Genomic DNA, 9020 nt, shown 5'->3' on the forward strand with positions numbered 1-9020 from the left:
GCCATGTCCTAACAAATTCCCTACCCAATGCCATAAAACTCTGGAATCCAAAGAGTATCCACCATAGAGCATCCCCAGAGACACCCAGAAAGTAACCCAGTTTCTAAGAACGGAGACTAAGAAGTGGTCTTGGCGCAATACCGCCACCTTCTGGCCATGCCTAGGAACTGCAGCTCTGGCTTGGCCCCCTGAGCATTGCTGTGAACTCTGGAGTGCCCACCACCCGCATCCCCCATCTCCCATAAAACTGGTCTGATGAACCTTGGGACAGCATTGGCTATTTTATTGCCTTTGACAAGTTGTCCCCATCCTTCAAGGCTTTTCTCGTGTATCATTTCTTCCAGGAAGAGCTGACCCCGTCTTCCAGAGAACGTGGAGGCCTGGAGAAGGGAAATTAGCCCCAAGAGCTCACAGCCGGTAAGTGGCAAAGCTGGGATTCAGACCAGGTTTCTCAGGAATCTCAATGCTAGGACTGACTTCAAAATCATTAAAAACACCCCGGCAGGCCGGTCTTGAGACAGATCCTGACGATGCGTCCAGGTTCCCAAAGAGAGATAGGTGATCAACTAGCAATGTCTGCCATGGGTGCTGGAAGGGAGGGTAGCCATGTGTGTGCCATGTATTTGCCAGCCCTTCATCTCCACACCCTAAACTCTTCCTACCTGTTTCTCTGTCACCAAAGAGCTCTTTGCCTTCCCAATGAGATATAAGCTCCCTGACAAGAAGAACCCGGCTTTTCTTTGAAGAACTGTTCTAGGCACCAAGTGGTATTGTTAAATATATAAATACTCTAGAGGCCCAGTGCACGAATTCATGCACAGGTGGGGTCCCTCGGCCTGGCCGGTGATCGGGACCGATTGGGGCCGTCTCGCCCAGTCCTGATTGGGGCAATCGAGGCCAGCCAGGGATAGGGACCGAGGGAGGTTGGCTGTGGGAGCACACCGACCACCAGGGGGCAGCTCCTGTGTTGAGCATCTGCCCCCTGGTGCTCAGTCCATGTCATAGCAGTCAACCAGTCGTAAAGGTCACTTAGGCTTTTATATATATAAATATTGATAGTGGTTCCGCATGATGGTTGCACAGCAATGTGAATGTACTTCATGCCACTGAATCATACACTTAAAATTATGAAGGTGGTAACTTTTATGTTCTGTGCACTTTCCCACAATTAAAAATAAGAGTACCCATTGTATTGACTTCAAAGGTCATGGTCTTGAAAAACAGGCTGACCACGCCCACTCCTGCTCCTTGAAAATCCACCGGTCCCCCTCTCCCAACTACGCATCCCTTTTGCCAGCTAAGAAACAGTCATCCTTTGGGTGCGAATCTGCTTTTAATGTCAGGATGGTATTTACACAGAAGATGCGACATTCATGGGTGAAGACAAAGAGCCCAGTTTACACTCTGTTGCTGGGTCCTTGTAAAAATCTGATTTTAATCTACAGCTGCATTTCTTGTCCCCACATGCACCCTCCCCTGGAGGCTGTGACGCGGAGAATGTCTCCTCTGGTTTGTTAGAGTAGAACAGTGGGTCCCTGAAAACACTTTCCAGAAGGGCCTTCGGGGTCTTTGTTGGGATGAGACCAGTCCCCACCCCGGGCGTCCTCCCCGCTCCGTAGGTCAGCATGGGTGACATCACAGCCCTCAAGCAGCGTCCACCATGGCCCCTCCCTCCTGCTGCCTATTAAAGGATTAGGATCCTTTCTTTTCAGCCTGGGTGGCCAGTTCCCCAGCTCATGAGAACCTAAGGAGCGTGGGTTCAGTGGCCTCAAGGCCAGAGCGCACATCAGCAGGCCAGGGTTGGGGGTTGGGGGGTGAACAGTGTGCCTACGTGGGCTCGGCGTCCTCTGGTATTAGGTCAAGGACACATACACACAATGCCATCATCAGTCTCTAAGGTGGCCTAGTCCCATCTTTCTGTCTCCGGGGACAGAAGGTCCCTTACCCACCAAGACACATGTTTCCCTCCCCAGGGCCAGGCTCAGCCTCTTGGAAGCTCACTCCTCCACACTTGCAGGTCCCCCTTGCAGCCCCCTGGACCAAGGGCTCCCATTCCAACAAGACTCTCTGGGACTTGCAGCATGACCACTACCCCCAGATCTCCCGTGGGAGCCACATACCACAGGGGCCTGGGGTGACGTGCTCTCGAGGCTGCTCCTCCCCCAGGCGTCACTGGCAGCTCAGCCAAGCCCCCAGCCTGGCGTGAACACCGTTCTCTTTGCTTTTTTTTATCATTTCAGCGCCGCCTTCAACTGGGGCGAGCAGTTATAGACCCTGCTTATCTCCAGATGGGCCTGGGGGGGGGGGGTCCTTCTAGTTCCCAAAGGGTCTAATCAGTTATCTAATACTTGGCCAGAACTCTTATAAGCTCCTGGGAATTCCACCTGGGCCACATTGTCAGCCTAAAACTCAAATCCAACACCACCGCCTCCTCGATCACATCGGTGGCCTCCCACCCCATTGCCCTGAGGACAAAGCCCAACTCCCTGGTACGGGTCCATTTCCCATCTGTCTCCTGCTACATTCCCCGGGAACCTTCCAGAACCCCTTTGATCCTCTCTGCCCCCCCCAGAGCTTTGTGTCCACCATTCCTGCTGCCCAGAACTCACCCCACCACACTCCCCATCACCAGGGCTCGGCTGAGAGGGCTCTCTTCAGAAAGCCCACGCTGACTGCCCACACCCCCGTCTACCCCGCACCCCCCAACACACTGGCATTAAAGCACTAATCGCCACGCATCCCCAATGCCTGGCACTGCACCTGGCACAGAATGTGCGCATTAGTATCCTTGTCTGTCCCCTGGATGCTTCCACAGCCCAGACCATCCCTACCATGGCCCCCACCCACCCCACCCCCACTGAGCTATATAAGCACCATAATGGAAACGCTCGTGTGTGGGTCCCAGCACCCAGAGCAGTGCTTGGCACATAGTAGGTCCTCAGCAGCGTCAAATCTTTGTAGTTGAACAAAGCGGAGTTCCCCCGATGGAAAATGTTTTGAGCTTCCTGCTTTACATGCAATGGGGCAAGGCCGCCACTAGAGGGCAGCAGGCATGTGTTTCCCCAGCGCAGACTCCAGCCCATCCCCGGTGCTGCCAGCAGCCCATGCACCTTCCACAAGCTCTTCCTGGGGCCTTCTCCTCTTGTTCCCTTTGCAACCCGGGCCTCACGGCACTGCCAGCGCCACTCGGTTAAGCTTAGCTGTGCCTGTGACTGCTGCAGCGGCTCTCAACCCAGACCAGCAGCCAACGACCAGAGCGCTTTGCCTGCACGGCCTCCAGGCCGGCCTCTGACCCTGTCCCTGAGCTGATCCAACCCTCCAGGCCCTGCATGAGCTGCCCTCTCCCACACACAGACCCTGGCTACCAGAGGGAGCCAGCAAAACTGGTCCCTCTTCCCATGACCTCCTCCCCTTGATGCCCGCCTACCCCTCCCCTGACCCAGGAACCCCTGGCCTTGTGGCTTCCCCTCTCTGCTCCCAAAGGACCCTTCCTCGGCCCTTCCAGACTCCCTTCCAGCCAGACGCTGTCATCTCAGTGCAACTAAATTGCATAGAAGTCAGAAGCAGAGGCTGGGCTAATTCACGCTAAGGTGTAAATGGGTGATGGATTTACACCACTTCTGAATACTACAAAGTTTAATGCTCTAGGGCTTCCAAAACTGTAATGTCCCCAAATGAAGGACTCTAGGCCCTGGGCTGGTGACTGATGATTTCATGTCATGGCACAGTCTCTGTACACACCAGAGAGGCATTTGGGGGGCTACAAACGCTGCACTCACTCATTCTGACTATTGCAGCTATGAGGCTATTGTTTAAAAGGACCAAACCCAAATGCAGATTATGAGGGTGTCCAGTGGCCAATACCTCGCAAAGCAGACTGTGCTTCTGACCCCACCCCAGCGACACCACTCCCCCATCAAGCCTGAGCCACACCCAGCCCTACGCCTCCCTTTTGGGTACCATGGTCTTTACTGACTCAAGATGGCTCTGATCCAGAGCAGTCACCTAAGTCCAAGGCTACTAGCCACACCTCTCCCTGTGTCAGTCAACATTTCAAACGTGGGTCAGCCCCGCCCCAGCCATGCCGGCATCCAAGCTGTTAATAGTAACAGTCAGGAGGAGTGTTAGACCTGTTGTTAGTCAGAAGGAAATCCACAAGCCGTTAGTTTCTGCTGAGAGGAACAGACCGGGAGGACCGGAGTTAGTGGAGGTGAAGGAGCGGTTAATGAAGAGCCGGTCAGAGCCAGGCCAGGAGCCTGGAGCCCCCAGATGGGCAGGGTTGGCTGTTAGCGAGTGGTCAGCCCCTGGGGGCAGCCAGGGCAAGGCAGGGGTTAGCTGGGTGAGAGCAATGGTTAGTGCGAGGGAGCCAGAGATGAGCCCAAAGAGACCACGGTGCCTACTGGAGGTGAGGCATACGATCACCCCCAGGTGTGGCCCTGGCCTAGCGGCTGGCGGGCTCTGGGGGAAGCCGGCGGGGGCTAGGGTGTGGGTCGGAGCAGCACGGGGAGCCAGGGCTGAGCTCCTGGCTGGCCTGCAGGGCTGCAGGACCCTGCAGGGCCCTGGGGTTCATGTCTTGCTCCCCACATTTCCTCCTGCAAACTCCAAACCCAGGGAGGACCTGCTTTCTTCCCAGGCCTCCTCCATGACCCCTGGTAAGAAAAAGGGCCCTATCGACTCCCGGTGTCGGGGAGTCCCATATCCCAGCCTCGGGTATGGGGGAAGGGCCCCTCTAGCCCACTGCCTATTGCAGGAGCAGCCCCTCTCACTGGTCTCTTGGCCATGACCTCTCACTGCCTGTGCTAAGGCCGGCAGTTCCCCTCGGGATGACTACTTCCCATCCTTCAAATATGGGAAATGCCCCCTCTGGCTGACTTCCAGCACGAAATGCTCCCCTCGGTGATGTCGAGTTTGGGAAGAATCCTTTTTATTGACTTCCCGTGTAGGGAAGGCTCCTTACTGACTTCCCGTGCGGGGACCCCTCCCCCCAATTGTCTCCTGTGCATCCACTTCCCATGGGGAAGATCCTACCTCCGCTGCCCTGCGAAGAGGGACACCCCCGGGCCCTTCTCTCTGCTCCCTGGGCTGGGAAACGCCCAGTGCTCCACACTGTAGACCCACAGGCCTCCACACTCACCCCGAGGATTCCCTGGTCCCACCCGGTCCCTGTGGCAACCAGACTCGGCACAGGAGAGAGGCTCATGCTCAGAGGCCAGCCTCCCAGGCGCACATGACCTCCCCGTCCTCCGGGCCACTGGGATGGTCCGTGGGCTGTCCCCCCGCCTCAGACCTGGCCCAATGGGCTCCACTCACAGCCAATTGGGGCAGCCAAGTGGAGCGTCTGTCTGCAGGGCCAGCCCCGGAGACATCCGCTTGCCAAAAGGAGGTAGGACCAGCCCCCAGGGGGGCCCAGAGCTCGGCAGGGCTGGGGTTAGTAAGAAGAGAAAAGAGGGTTAGTAGGGGCTGGGTTAGTAAGTCAGAGCACAGCACCAGCAGACAGGGGCACCGCAGCCGCACACACGGAGTCACTAGGAGAAAAGGAGGAACACACGCGGGTCCGTTAGTCTGTTAAGGGACGGTCGGGGTGCACTGGGGGCACCCCCAGGTTAGTAACCGAACAGAAGAGCTGCCTACAGAAAAGAAAGCTGAGGAGGAGGAAGAGTGGGGGGAAGAGACGGTTAGGGGTTCCAAGCGAGTGTGTGGCCACAGGCAGCGGGGTCTGTGTGCAGGACACCCAGAGGGAGCAGGGCCTGGGCGGGGGTCATGATCAACCAGGTGGTCTGGGCCTCCCACCCCCACCCTAACCCTTTTTTTCTTAAGCTTCTGCCAGGTGTCAAGACCTCACTATTCGAGGGACTCCTCACTGAAACCTGAGAGGTAAGGACCGGTCGCTCAGGCTACTGCTCAGGGTTCAGAGAGGTGAGGTGACTCGCTCACGGTCGCCCAGCAGGAAGGGGCTGACCGGTGAGTCCCATTGCATGCCCTGCCCTGAGAGGTGGGTCTGCACAGAGATCCCGGGCCATGGGCGGGGCCTGCCGGAGCCTCGTCTGCCCCCACGTCCCAGCCCCTTTCAAGGCCCTTGAGCTGCGAGATTAGTAGGGTCTGGCTGCGGGGGGGTTAGTAGGACATGCTCGGGCCTGGTTAGTGGGTTAGTCGGTTGGCAGAAGGCCAGGCACCTCGTCACACGCCACAGCGTCCCGGCCGAGCCCTGGGTTAGTAGGTTAATCACCCCCATGCAATACTGCCCAGGCCCCTCCGGCTGCAGCCCGCGGCCTTCCGCCCCCATCAGCCAGCGAGCTGGGCCTGACCAGGGCAGGGGGTCTGCCTCCCAGCCCCTCCGCCCACCAGAACCAAACCTACCCACATGGACCCGGCCCAGAAGCCTGGTGCTTCTTGACTGTGGGCCTCAAAGACCCTCCCACCAGACACTCCAGTTCCCCTACAAATTAGACCCTGCTTGTCCTGGCTAGAACCCCCTGTCTGCTTCTGGTCAGCCCCTTCCCAGGGGGCTGGATCCTGTCACACTCACGCACGCACACACGCACACACCAGCGTCTTCCCACAAAAGGCCAGCTGCCCCAGAACCACCGTGTCCAGTGGACTTTCTCTTCCGATCACCAACAGCCAGGCCTCTGGCTGCTCCAACCACTAGCCTGTCTCCTCCTCCTCCTCCCAAAGCTGCACAGAGCTCGCCAACACCCAGAACCCAGGCCAGACTTCCCTGCCCCGCCGGGTCTGTGGCCTCTCCAGCTGATGCCGCAAAGCACCTGTGTGTGCCCTACTTATGTCGTCTCCTGTCCTTGCTGTGGTTTTCCCACAGAAACCCCAGCGTTTCCCAGCTCTAAATGACACTCCGTAAAAAATAAAAATAAAAAGATTCTGCCTGGTCAAGGTTGGGGGAAAACACCTCATCCCCTATCTATCCTTGAGGACGCACGATTCCCACCAGCCTTTTAAAGGCTCTGATAAGTCCTGCACTACAGATGCCTGCTGAACTTGAACTCACTTTTTTTAAAAAAGCAATGATGTCTAGAACTCACCTTAGGAGTCTCTGCTCTGATTGCCCAGGCCCCTCACCCCTAGTGGAAGCTCTCAGCTAAGCCACCTTTCTCATCCTTCAAGGACCTGACTGGGTCGGCCTTGCGGGGAAGCCTGTCTAGATGGCTACAGCCCACTCTGGGGTTTTCCTCCCGCGCTCTCGGAATGTGGGCCTCCGAGGACTGATTTCTGCCCCGTTCTCCAGTTCTCTGTGGGGAGCGGGTCTTCTCCCCCTCAGCATGGCGGTGACATCCTGAAGGTTGGAACCTCGCCCCCACGTGGCTAACACAGGAAAGGGCTCACGGTAGATGCTCAGGACTGATGCCACCAGAATTGAAACACCCCAGGACGCTCTGGGGCTACCACGGAGGCCATGAAAAGCAGCCACTTCCCCAAGCTGCTTCGAGAGGGATCTTGAGAGAACAGGCAGGGGAAGGGCTAGTCAGAGATGCCTCTGCACCTGCAGATGCTGAGATTACACCGGATGCCGAACACAGGCAAGTCCTAGATCTCAACTCCAGGTGGGCGGGCGTGTTTAGGGAGCCGCGATTCGGAGGCAGGCACTGCACTGCGCAAGCACTTGACTCTGCGGAATCCCCCCTGCGGCCCCCAGGGGAGCAGATGGAAATCAGACTCACTGAGGGGAGGTTGTTCAGCAGAGCACGCACCCTCGGTGCAAAGCCCAGGCTCTTCCCAGGACATCCCTCTCCCGGGGGCTCCTCCTCACCGCCCTGTGGGTCCCCAAGGCACCCGGGGCCACCCTAGCCAGGGAGGGGATGGTGAAGAGGAGATGGCTCCTGCTTTTCATGTTTGTGGTGACCCCTTATTACAGACTAAACTGTGTCCCTCCCCAAAACCATAGGTTTAAGCCATAACCCCCAATGTGACTATATTTGGAGATGGGGTACCTTAAAGAGGTAATTCAGGTTAAATGAGGTCATAGGGGTGGGGCCCTAACCTGATAGGACTGGTGTCCTTACGAAAAGAGGAAAGGACACCAGATGTATCCCTCCCCACCCGCACCCCCCAGGTGTGTGCCCAGAGAAAAGGCCACGTGAGGACACCAAGAAGGTGGCCGTCTGCAAGCTGAGCTGAGGAGAGAGGCCGCAGGAGAAAGCAGCCCTGGCACCCGGATGGACTTCCAGCTTCAGAACTGTGAGGAAATACATTTGTGCTTCCCACCTGTCCTGGCAGCTCGCGTTGACTGGCACAGGCCCCCGCCCACCCTGGGAAAACAAGGCCTAGCTCTCAACTTGCCTCAGGGAGTTCCCTGGCAGCTCTTGTGCGTGCCCTTTGACCAGCCCCTCTGGACCCGGCTGGAATGGATGGGGAGTGGGGAGGTGGGCGTGGAGGTGAGCCTGTGCGTGCCTGCGTGGGGCCTGCCCTGCCTGCCTTTGCCCCCAGTGGCAGAATCGAGGACTGTTGCAAGGAGCAGGGGTCTGAGACCCGGCCCGGCCCCTTCGGGTGGTGGGAACGAGGCCCAGTGTCCGTCTCCTTCCGGCGAGTCCCCTGGCCTGGGTCTCCTCCCCTCTGGGAAACAAACCCTCTCCTTTCGGGATAGCACCCCGATTGCTATCCCCCGACCCCGCTCCAACCACCACCTCCAGGAGCCCATAACATGGGGAGAAGGCCCAGGCTCCGCCCAGACCCTGACTGCCTCCTCCCAGGGACCATCAGAAAGAGGAGATGCCCAGAATATCCCCATCCAAAAAGCGGCCCCGACATGAGAATCACTCACAAGGCAAATGGCATGAGACAGATGCCAGCGACCGCGCCCACTGAGCCGCATCCGCCCTCCCTCCCACTGGCAGCTCCTCCCCACTCCCATCCCATGTTCCATCCCATGCCCCCCCCATTCGGTAGGGTCCTTGGGACCTGGTCTTGGGGGAGGGTGCAGTCAGGGCCTCTGCTCTCGGCCAGGCTCCCTCTGAGCACCAGCAGAGATTCAAGGGAGAGGCAAAGTCTGCCCAAGGTCAGGAAGTGAC

The 9020-nt window shown here is 57.8% G+C and overlaps 1 long non-coding RNA gene across 1 annotated transcript; it reads left to right on the top strand.

Annotated features, from left to right (window-relative positions):
• The first annotated feature begins 356 nt into the window (after positions 1–356).
• On the top strand, positions 357–8609 carry LOC111823097. The gene is made up of 3 exons (XR_002826093.1): positions 357–417; positions 5818–5874; positions 8066–8609. It is a non-coding gene; the product is annotated as an uncharacterized LOC111823097 (long non-coding RNA).
• Positions 8610–9020: the final 411 nt, after the last annotated feature.

This window comes from Myotis lucifugus, unplaced genomic scaffold (genome assembly GCF_000147115.1).
Source record: "Myotis lucifugus unplaced genomic scaffold, Myoluc2.0 scaffold_391, whole genome shotgun sequence".
Classification (NCBI taxonomy): Eukaryota; Metazoa; Chordata; class Mammalia; order Chiroptera; family Vespertilionidae; genus Myotis; species Myotis lucifugus.